Source organism: Haliotis rubra, unplaced genomic scaffold (assembly GCF_003918875.1).
Source record: "Haliotis rubra isolate DU_JTF1 unplaced genomic scaffold, ASM391887v1 Scf14, whole genome shotgun sequence".
NCBI classification, from domain to species: Eukaryota; Metazoa; Mollusca; class Gastropoda; order Lepetellida; family Haliotidae; genus Haliotis; species Haliotis rubra.
The window spans coordinates 3,676,171-3,685,381 of NW_025765336.1; the positions used below are offsets into that span (position 1 = coordinate 3,676,171).

The 9,211-nt window shown below is 42.8% G+C and overlaps 1 pseudogene; it reads left to right on the plus strand.

Moving 5' to 3' along the window:
* Window positions 1-9,021, plus strand: part of LOC124268799 — a 139,139-nt pseudogene extending 130,118 nt beyond the window's left edge.
* Window positions 9,022-9,211: the final 190 nt, after the last annotated feature.

Below are 9,211 nucleotides of genomic sequence, written 5' to 3' on the forward strand. Positions count from 1 at the left end.
GCAAATTGTGGTTATATTTACCTGTAAAATGATATTTTGGATGATGATTAGAGGACCAAATTAAAAGGCCTAGTTGGGGAAAACAGTTATTTTAATACTTGCTAAAACTACGTATTTTAATGAAGTAATGAACAACTAACGTCAAAAATCATTTCATTTGTATTTCCGCAGCTGTACCCATGAATGTATTTGTCTTTCAGCTTGTGTTTGAAGGTAGAATCGGGACAGGTTACCAAGGGGACATTGCTCTAGACGACATCTCGCTCAACGATGGAGCATGTCCACCTGATCGTCAGTAGAATTGGGCTTTTTGTTTGTTTTTCATGTTGTTTCTTGACATTTCATCATAATCAAGATACAGTTTTACATACAGATGTATATGAACAAATTGTAGGAGATTATCTTCTGCTAGCCTGAGATCTTCTGTTAGTAGAATTGTTCAAACGGCTTCGACCATATGGTGATACCAGCCGTTATAACATCCTACCAGTCATATCGGTGTTATATGTAGATCACTGAAGCATTGCCACAACCCTTCACCCTACTGTGTAATAACTCTCACATCAAGCTGAGAAGCAACATTAAGTTACCCATTACGCTGTTTCTGTCCATATGAATTGGTATCCAGTGAGTGAGTGAGTTTAGTTTTACGCTGCACTCAGCAATATTCCAGCTATATGGCGGCGGTCCGTAAATGATCGAGTCTGGACCAGACAATCCAGTGATCAACAGCATGAGCATCGATTTTCGCAATTGGGAACCGATGACATGTGTCAACCAAGCCAGCGAGTCTGACCACCCAATCCCGTTAGTCGCCTCTTACGACAAACATGGGTTACTGAAGGTTCATTTTAACCCGGACCTTCACGGGTCAATTGGTATCCAGAAACTGCTTGTATATTTTAAAGACACGAATTCATTGCTCAGACCTAGAGAAACGATATTCATTACAGTTTTGAGTTGACTAAAGTCACATTTGCAAACACGTCCGTCAAAATCAATACAGTATTACCATTATTATAATTATGTCATCAATATATTTTTAATCGGTTTTTATAATATTAATCAATATGCTTTTACAGAAATATGTGACTTTGAATCCCCCGACATCTGTAGTTATCGCCAAGATCAAACAGACAATTTTGATTGGACGAGAGCTCATGGATCCACTTCGTCATCTGGCACGGGTCCAAGAACCGACCATACATATGGAACCTACAACGGTAAATCGGAACATCATTGAGCAAAACACACTCATTGCAGTTAGAATGCTAGAGTCGGATGACAAATAGGTGCAACAAATGGTAAAGTCCTCTGGAAGCCTGAATGGCAAAATTATATTACCAGGTGTTTTATATGTTCTGCAATACTGGTAGCAGCTGTTGGTTGCGTGATTAGCTAAGCTTCTAAAAACAGAATGTCTCATTGATTTTCAACGTATTTTTGTCTAAATGTGTTAATTAAGATATTGTTTATGCTATGTAGCAAATATGATTGCTTCCAAAATCCAAGATGGCCGCTAGTTTTCCAAAACGACAGTTTTGATAATATTTCTTGCATTTTGATATCAAAACATGACAGAATCAAAAGTAGTCTCCATGTTTGACTTTCATCATGACATCTGTAGATTGGATGATGTAGCAGGCTAGAAAACATAGCCATTTCGCTGAAGGAAATCCAAGATGGCCGCCATATTATATGATAAACAAATGTCAAATGAGGCAAAATACGACAATTGTCAACCAGATTTTGACTTTTTGTCTCAGATATGGTTGGTGGTATTCATGCTGATAAAATACATAAGGTTTGCTATGCCAAAAGAGAAGAGACAGTATTTCAAAGGCAAAATTATAAAAATTAAGATAGGGGGATTATGTCTAATCTGTATCGGTGCACATGTACTCCATCAGTATAAATAAATATACCATGAAATGTATGAAGTCAAAATGGCGGTGTAAATGTTATGAAGGAAAAACGCTGAAAATTACCGACAATCAACCCAACAAAAGTCAGTCAAGCACTTAATAGAGTGTACCTGTATGCCTTTGTGGAATTTCTAATCTGAGATGATCATGACACCAGGTGTTCGTAAATGATTTGCAATAGTGGTATCAGCAGCTATTCGGGGCGTGACTCAAGTCGAGTGAGTGAGTGATTCCTTCTGGACGAGCTATCAGTGTATGTATAGGACATTGGCAGTATATTCCATGACCATTAAACGCCAAAGCCAAAGCCAACGTTAACGCCACAAACCAGGATCGATTATCAACCAAAAAATTATTCCCTTGGGTTATAAAAGGCCAAACTAAGGTGAAAGTCGTATGATATGAGTGAGTTTAGTTTGATGCCGCTTTTAGCAATATTCCAGCAATATCACGGCGGGAAAGTCATATGAATGGATCGCAGAAAATCTGTGATGACGTCAGGTGTTCACCAAAACTCCAGGTGTTCACCACTTGAAGGGAGATACCACTATGCCATTGTTGAATTTCTGCTTTAGGAATATCTTTGCAAACAATACACAGCTGCTCGTTTCAAATGTATGATGCGGCATACAAATACTTTCATTTGTCTTCAGGTTACTACATGTACATCGAGGCCTCTGCTCCACGGAGACAAGGAGACAAAGCTCGTCTGATTGGCCCTCACTTCAACCAAATTAAAGGGAAATGTCTACAGTTCTTCTATCACATGAATGGCGTCACCATGGGGACGCTGAATGTGTACTTCAAGAAACAGGGCAGTCTTGGACACGCTGTCTGGTCGAGGTCTGGTAACCAAGCAACCGATTGGCTCCCAGCTCAGATAAATCTCAACAGCGACGTGCCGTTTGGTGTATGTTTGACGGTTCCTGTTTTTGGCTCTATTCAGATTAAGATGATGAAACAACCAAAGTTTTCTTTAATTGCCATATATTTCAGGAAGGTGTTACGTTAGAACCATTCCTTGACTCGAACTATTTACTCGTTACGTTTTCGAGATTTCGAAGAAAGAAGGGATGGTTTTGCTAAATATTTACAATACAGTAAATAACGATACAAAACGGTATTCAATAAACATGATTTACATGATTGTCCAGCTTACTCAGAATTAGAAGTTGAAAAGAAAACGAGTTATGATAAAACGAAATTATGATATTGTCTGTTTCGGTTATTTGATCAGAATATGTGTTATTTAATATGCATATAGGCGCAAGGAAAAACTAAACCTTTGCTCATTGAAGTCAAATATATGATGCAGTTAAATTATATGCCACCATATTATTCATAATTGCGTTATCGGAGTTCTATCTTCTATGGCATTCATAACCTCCCTCTACCATTCTTTCTACCTGTGTTAGAAATGATCTTCAGCAACCCATGGTAGTCGTAAGAGAGGAATGAGGCGATCGGATAGTCAGGCTTGCTGACTTGGTTGACACATGTCATCGTATCCCAATTGCGTAGATCGATGTTCATGCTGTTGATCACTGGATTGTTTACAGACCCCGCTACATAGCTGGAATATTGCTGAGTGCGGCGTTAAAAAACAAACAAACGAACAAACAAACAGACAGACCATGATTTCCGTCATGCATCATATCTGTTCCCGCTGTTTCCCCAGGTAATCTTCGAGGGCGTAGTTGGAAGTTCCTACTACAGTGACATAGCAATCGATGACGTCACAGTCAAGCCTCGACTCTGCCAGCCTTCAGGAGGTTGTGATTTTGAATTTGATACCTGCTTATGGACAAACGCCAACGTTGGAGACGACTTTGATTGGCTGCGAGGCAGTAAAAGTACTGGGTCATATGGCACGGGACCAACAACAGACCACACTCTTGGATCAGCTCAAGGTAAACCTACAATAGAGTGACTTACTGATTGAATGAATGTGTTCTTACGCCGCATTTTTGAATATTCAAGAAAAGCATGACGGGAGAATCTACTAACATCTGCTAAAAATCATATTAAGGTGAATCAACTCCGTGTTATAAATCCGACTTAACCCTTTCTAATAATACAAGGTTCTTTCAGGACATAACTATTTTAAAAGGCAATTGAAGGTTTCATTTAAAAAACAATTACTCCATTTCATAGAACCTTTAAGGTAAATTGAGAACACAAATAATTTCGAAATTCGATGTAACCATGAATATCAAGTTACTGCTACGAATCACTACAGTCTGTTTTATTATGTGTACTTGACAGGTCACTACATGTACATTGAGTCATCTAGTCCACGAAAACAGGGCGACCGAGCTCGACTGACGTCCGAGGTTCTGAGGATGTCTGCTGGAGGATGTCTCACATTCTGGTACAGCATGTATGGAAGCTCCATGGGAACTCTCAACGTCTATCTTGACCCCTCTGTTGGAACACCACAAGCACCTCTACAGAACCTCTGGCATCGCACGGGCAACCAAGGCATGCAATGGGGCAACGCAGCCGTGTCTGTTCAGTCCCCGGCCCAATTCAGAATCATATTCGAAGCTGTTGTGGGAACAAGCTACACCAGCGACATCGCTATTGATGATCTGAGAGTCACGCCAGGACTTTGCTCATCCACCAGTACACCAACTCAGTTTACCTGCAAAAGCGGACAGGTTATTTCAGCAAGCAAAGTGTGTGACTTCAGCCAGGACTGTACTGACAGCAGTGATGAAGTCACCTGTGGCAACTGTACATTTGAATCAGGACTCTGTTCGTGGAATGATGCAAGCAAGGGATCTTTTAGATGGCAGATTGGTCAGAACAGCACCATGACGTCCTCGAGTGGGCCAAATGTAGACCACACAATGGGAACAATTAATGGTCACTTTTTGTACGTTGACAGTGCCAAAGGAACAGTAAATGCACAGGCAACATTAGCCAGCCCAACAATGAGGCAGTCCTCCTCCACGTGTCAGATGCGCTTCTATTACATGAACAGTGGAACCAGTTATAACAATGGACAGATCACTATTTCCATACAGCTTGGAACACGAACAACTGTCATCTTCAGAGAGACTGCTAGAACGGGAAACACATGGACGCTCGGATATGCAGATATTGGTAGAATCAGTGCACCATTCCAAGTACTTGTCGGAGCCAGCAGAAGTTACTACTCGAGAAGTGTAGTATCTGTGGATGATATCACCTTCATCAACTGTGCCCTCCCACCAGTCCAAGCCAGCTGTAATGCAACGACACAATTCCGATGTGCGAACGGAGCTTGTGTGGACTTATTCCGAGTTTGTGATACTACCGATGACTGTGGAGATAACAGTGATGAAGCCCAATCCTTGTGCCTCAGGGCATCAACTTGCACCTTTGAACAGTCTTTCTGTCACTGGACACAGAGTACTAAGGACAATTTCAATTGGATAAGACACAGAGGACCTACATCATCAAGCAACACCGGGCCAACGAGAGATCACACCACCAACATGAATTCTGGGTACTACATCTACATTGAATCATCTGCTCCTCGCAGGGCAGGCGACAAAGCACAACTTCTAAGCCGAGTGATCCAACCTGCTTCATCATCAGATCACTGCACATTCACGTTTTACTACCACATGTATGGCGTGGGGACAGGGTCGTTGAACGTATACATGGTGACCCAGACAGGAGGGTATGTGCAGAAGGTATGGAGCAAGAGTGGAAACAGGGGAGACTTATGGGCAAGAGCAACAGTTCAACTCACCAACACCCAGAACTTCCAGATAATGATAGAAGGAGTCCGTGGAACTACATACACTGGTGACATTGCTGTTGATGACACTGTAATCGGTCCAAATTGCAAGATAACTGGTGTAACACTACCTACAGCATTGTATCCCGCGACATCACCGACCACGACAGTCAATCCCTGCAACAACGGAGGTCATAAGTGTGGAGACGGAACATGTGTGACTGCATCTAAGGTCTGTGACTACACTCCAGACTGCTCTGATCGTTCTGATGAAAGAAACTGTGGACCATGTGACTTTGAAACTGACTCATGTGGATGGACGGACTTCAGCACAGGCAGATACAACTGGACTCAGAGCACCAGCTCAGCCATGGGTTCCAAAGGTCCTGCAGCCGATCACACTCTACGTTCAAACAAAGGTCATTATATGTTCGTGGAACACTCCAAAGGTGTATTCTACAGTTCCGCTGTCCTTCAGAGTCCAACACTATCAGCACCGTCAACTTATTGCCAAATGTTCTTCTACTATAACATGAGAGGACGAAATGCTGGAACACTTGAGGCAGGGACTGTTATCAACGGTGTATACAAACGCATTTTCAGCAGAAGATCAAGCATATATTACTCGTCGACAGCATGGTACAGAGGCACAGTGTATATCGGGTCAAATTTTAGAAATGCCATGCCAAGTAATTACACAATCCAATTCAGGGCTCTACCATCTCAAGGCTTCACCGCAACACCCACCTCTGATATTGCTATTGATGACATTTCCTTCAACTATTGTGACAGTAAAGTGTTCCCTCCAAACCTCGCTTGCAATTTTGAAAGGGATCTATGTTCCTGGGCCCAGGCGCAAGATGATCAGTTTGACTGGACACGGAAGTCAGGCACAACAACCAGTGTTGGAACAGGACCAAGGTCTGACCATTCCACTCATAGATCTGGATATTACATCTATATTGAGACATCTTCTCCAAGAAGAAAGGGAGACATTGCAAGACTGCAGAGTCCTCTACTACCACCAACACCATCAGACGGACACTGTTTAAGTTTCTGGTACTACATGTTCGGGCCTACCATTGGAAATCTTACCATCCGTCTAAACAAAGAGTCCAACTCCTCCGTGTTCTGGTCCAGGTCAGGGCCCCAAGGCGATAAATGGATGAAGGGACAGAGAACGCTGGTCTCAAGTATAGACTATATTGTATACATTGAAGGAACCGTTGGATCAGGATATCAAGGTGACATAGCTCTTGATGATATCACAATAGTAAAGGGAGCATGTCCAACACCCCGAGGATGTGACTTTGAAAATGGGTACTGTAACTGGCGACAGTCTACGCAAGATGAATTTGACTGGTCCATTGGAAGCAATGGAACCTCATCACTGGGAACTGGCCCTACCTATGACCACACGTTTGGCTCTAATACAGGTCACTTTGCTTTTATTGAGTCATCTGCTCCAAGGGTCAGAGGAGACCGGGCTGTCCTTATCAGTCCAATGTATAATGGTCACCAAAGCTTTTACGGTACATATACACAATATTCAATGACATGTTTAACATTCTGGTACCAGATGTACGGAAGTGGCGTTGGAAGTTTGAACGTGTACCAACAGCAAAATGGGACATTCAGAAGCCAGATTTGGTATTTGAATGGCAACCAAGGAAATCTGTGGAGACGAGCCAGCATGATGGTCAACGCTCACAATAAACCATTCCAAATCCAAATCGAAGCAGTGCGAGGATCTTCATACACAGGTGACATTGCTATAGATGATATAGCATGGGAGGATGGTGGTTGTAAACCCCCTGGCTACTGCAACTTTGAAGAGGACATGTGTGGATACGTAAACATTCAGACAGGAGATGACTTTGACTGGCTCAGAGACTACGGTGGAACACCAAGCGCAGCAACAGGACCAAGGGTTGATCACACTCTGGGCACAACTAACGGGTACTATATGTACATCGAAACATCAGGATCCAACAGGATAGTAGGACAGAAGGCACGACTTGTTAGTGAACATCTTCATGCAACAAGCTCATACGGAAGCTGTGTCCGATTCTATTATTACATGTATGGTTCAGGCGTTGGAGCCCTCAATGTCTACACACAGTCAGTAGCTTCAAATTACACCAAGCTCGTGTGGTCTTTGGCTGGCAATCAGGGTAACCTATGGAGACTGGGTCAGGTCACTGTTAACCAAGCCTCAGATTATGATGTGGTATTTGAGGGAGTATATGGTGGAAACTACACTGGCGATGTCGCCATTGATGACATATCAGTGTCCAACTACAGATGCTATGGCGCCTCAACGACAATGACGACACCAACGACTGTGACTTCACCAGCAACCTATCCACCCACGAAAATTGACTGTGACTTTGAAATGAATATCTGTGACTGGTTACAAGACCAGGCTGATATGTTTGATTGGACAAGGCATGCAGGTAGCACATCCTCGACAAACACAGGTCCAACAGCTGATCACACTCGCGGGGATTATCAGGGACATTACATGTACACTGAGGTTTCATCCAGAGCTCCCAATAGCACAGCACGGTTGATCAGTACAACGTGGGTAATATCACCACAAGGCAGCTGCTTCAAGTTCTGGTACTTCATGTATGGAGCAAACATTAACAGACTAAATGTGTACGCCAGGAATGGAGGACGAGACACAAGGCTATGGACACGAGCTGGAGATCAAGGACAAATGTGGAAATATGCCCAGATATTCTTGAAGGGCTTTTCAGGGTCTACTGCTATTGTTATCGAAGCATTTTCTGGATCCGGTTTTCAAGGAGATATTGCCATTGATGATATATCAATGAACACTGACCACTGTCCAGCTCAAGCGTCATGTGATTTCCAAGAGGGAACGTGTGGTTATACTCAGGAATACTCTGACAACTTTGACTGGACACTACACCATGGAGGAACAACAAGTTTTGGAACTGGGCCGACAAGTGACCACACCTTTGGAACTCCAGAAGGTGCATACATGTACATTGAAACATCAGCGCCACGAAGGCGTGGTGATAAGGCAAGACTAGATAGTCCACTTCTTGATCCAACTTCAGGGTCTTGCCTTCAGTTTTGGTATAACATGAATGGTCGAACAATGGGAACTTTGAATGTATATCAGAAACAAGCAAACAACCTTTGGGACTCCAGTGTGGACACGAAGTGGAAATATCAACACTGACTGGCTCATTGCACAAGTGAATCTGCGAAGCACAAACCAATTCCAATTTACATTTGAAGGTATAGTTGGTAGTGGATTCCTGGGTGATATTGCAATTGATGATATAATGTATAAACCCACACCATGTGCACCCGAAGGTGACTGTTCATTCGAAAACGATTTCTGTACCTGGCAAAACAATAGAAAGAATGACACGTTTGATTGGTTAAGAGGCAAGGGTGGTACATCTTCTTCAGGAACTGGCCCCAGTGTAGACCACACTTTAAACTCAAGGTATGGAACATACGCCTACATTGAAGCTTCTAGTCCAAGGAAACAAGGTGACAAAGCTTGGCTTGTATC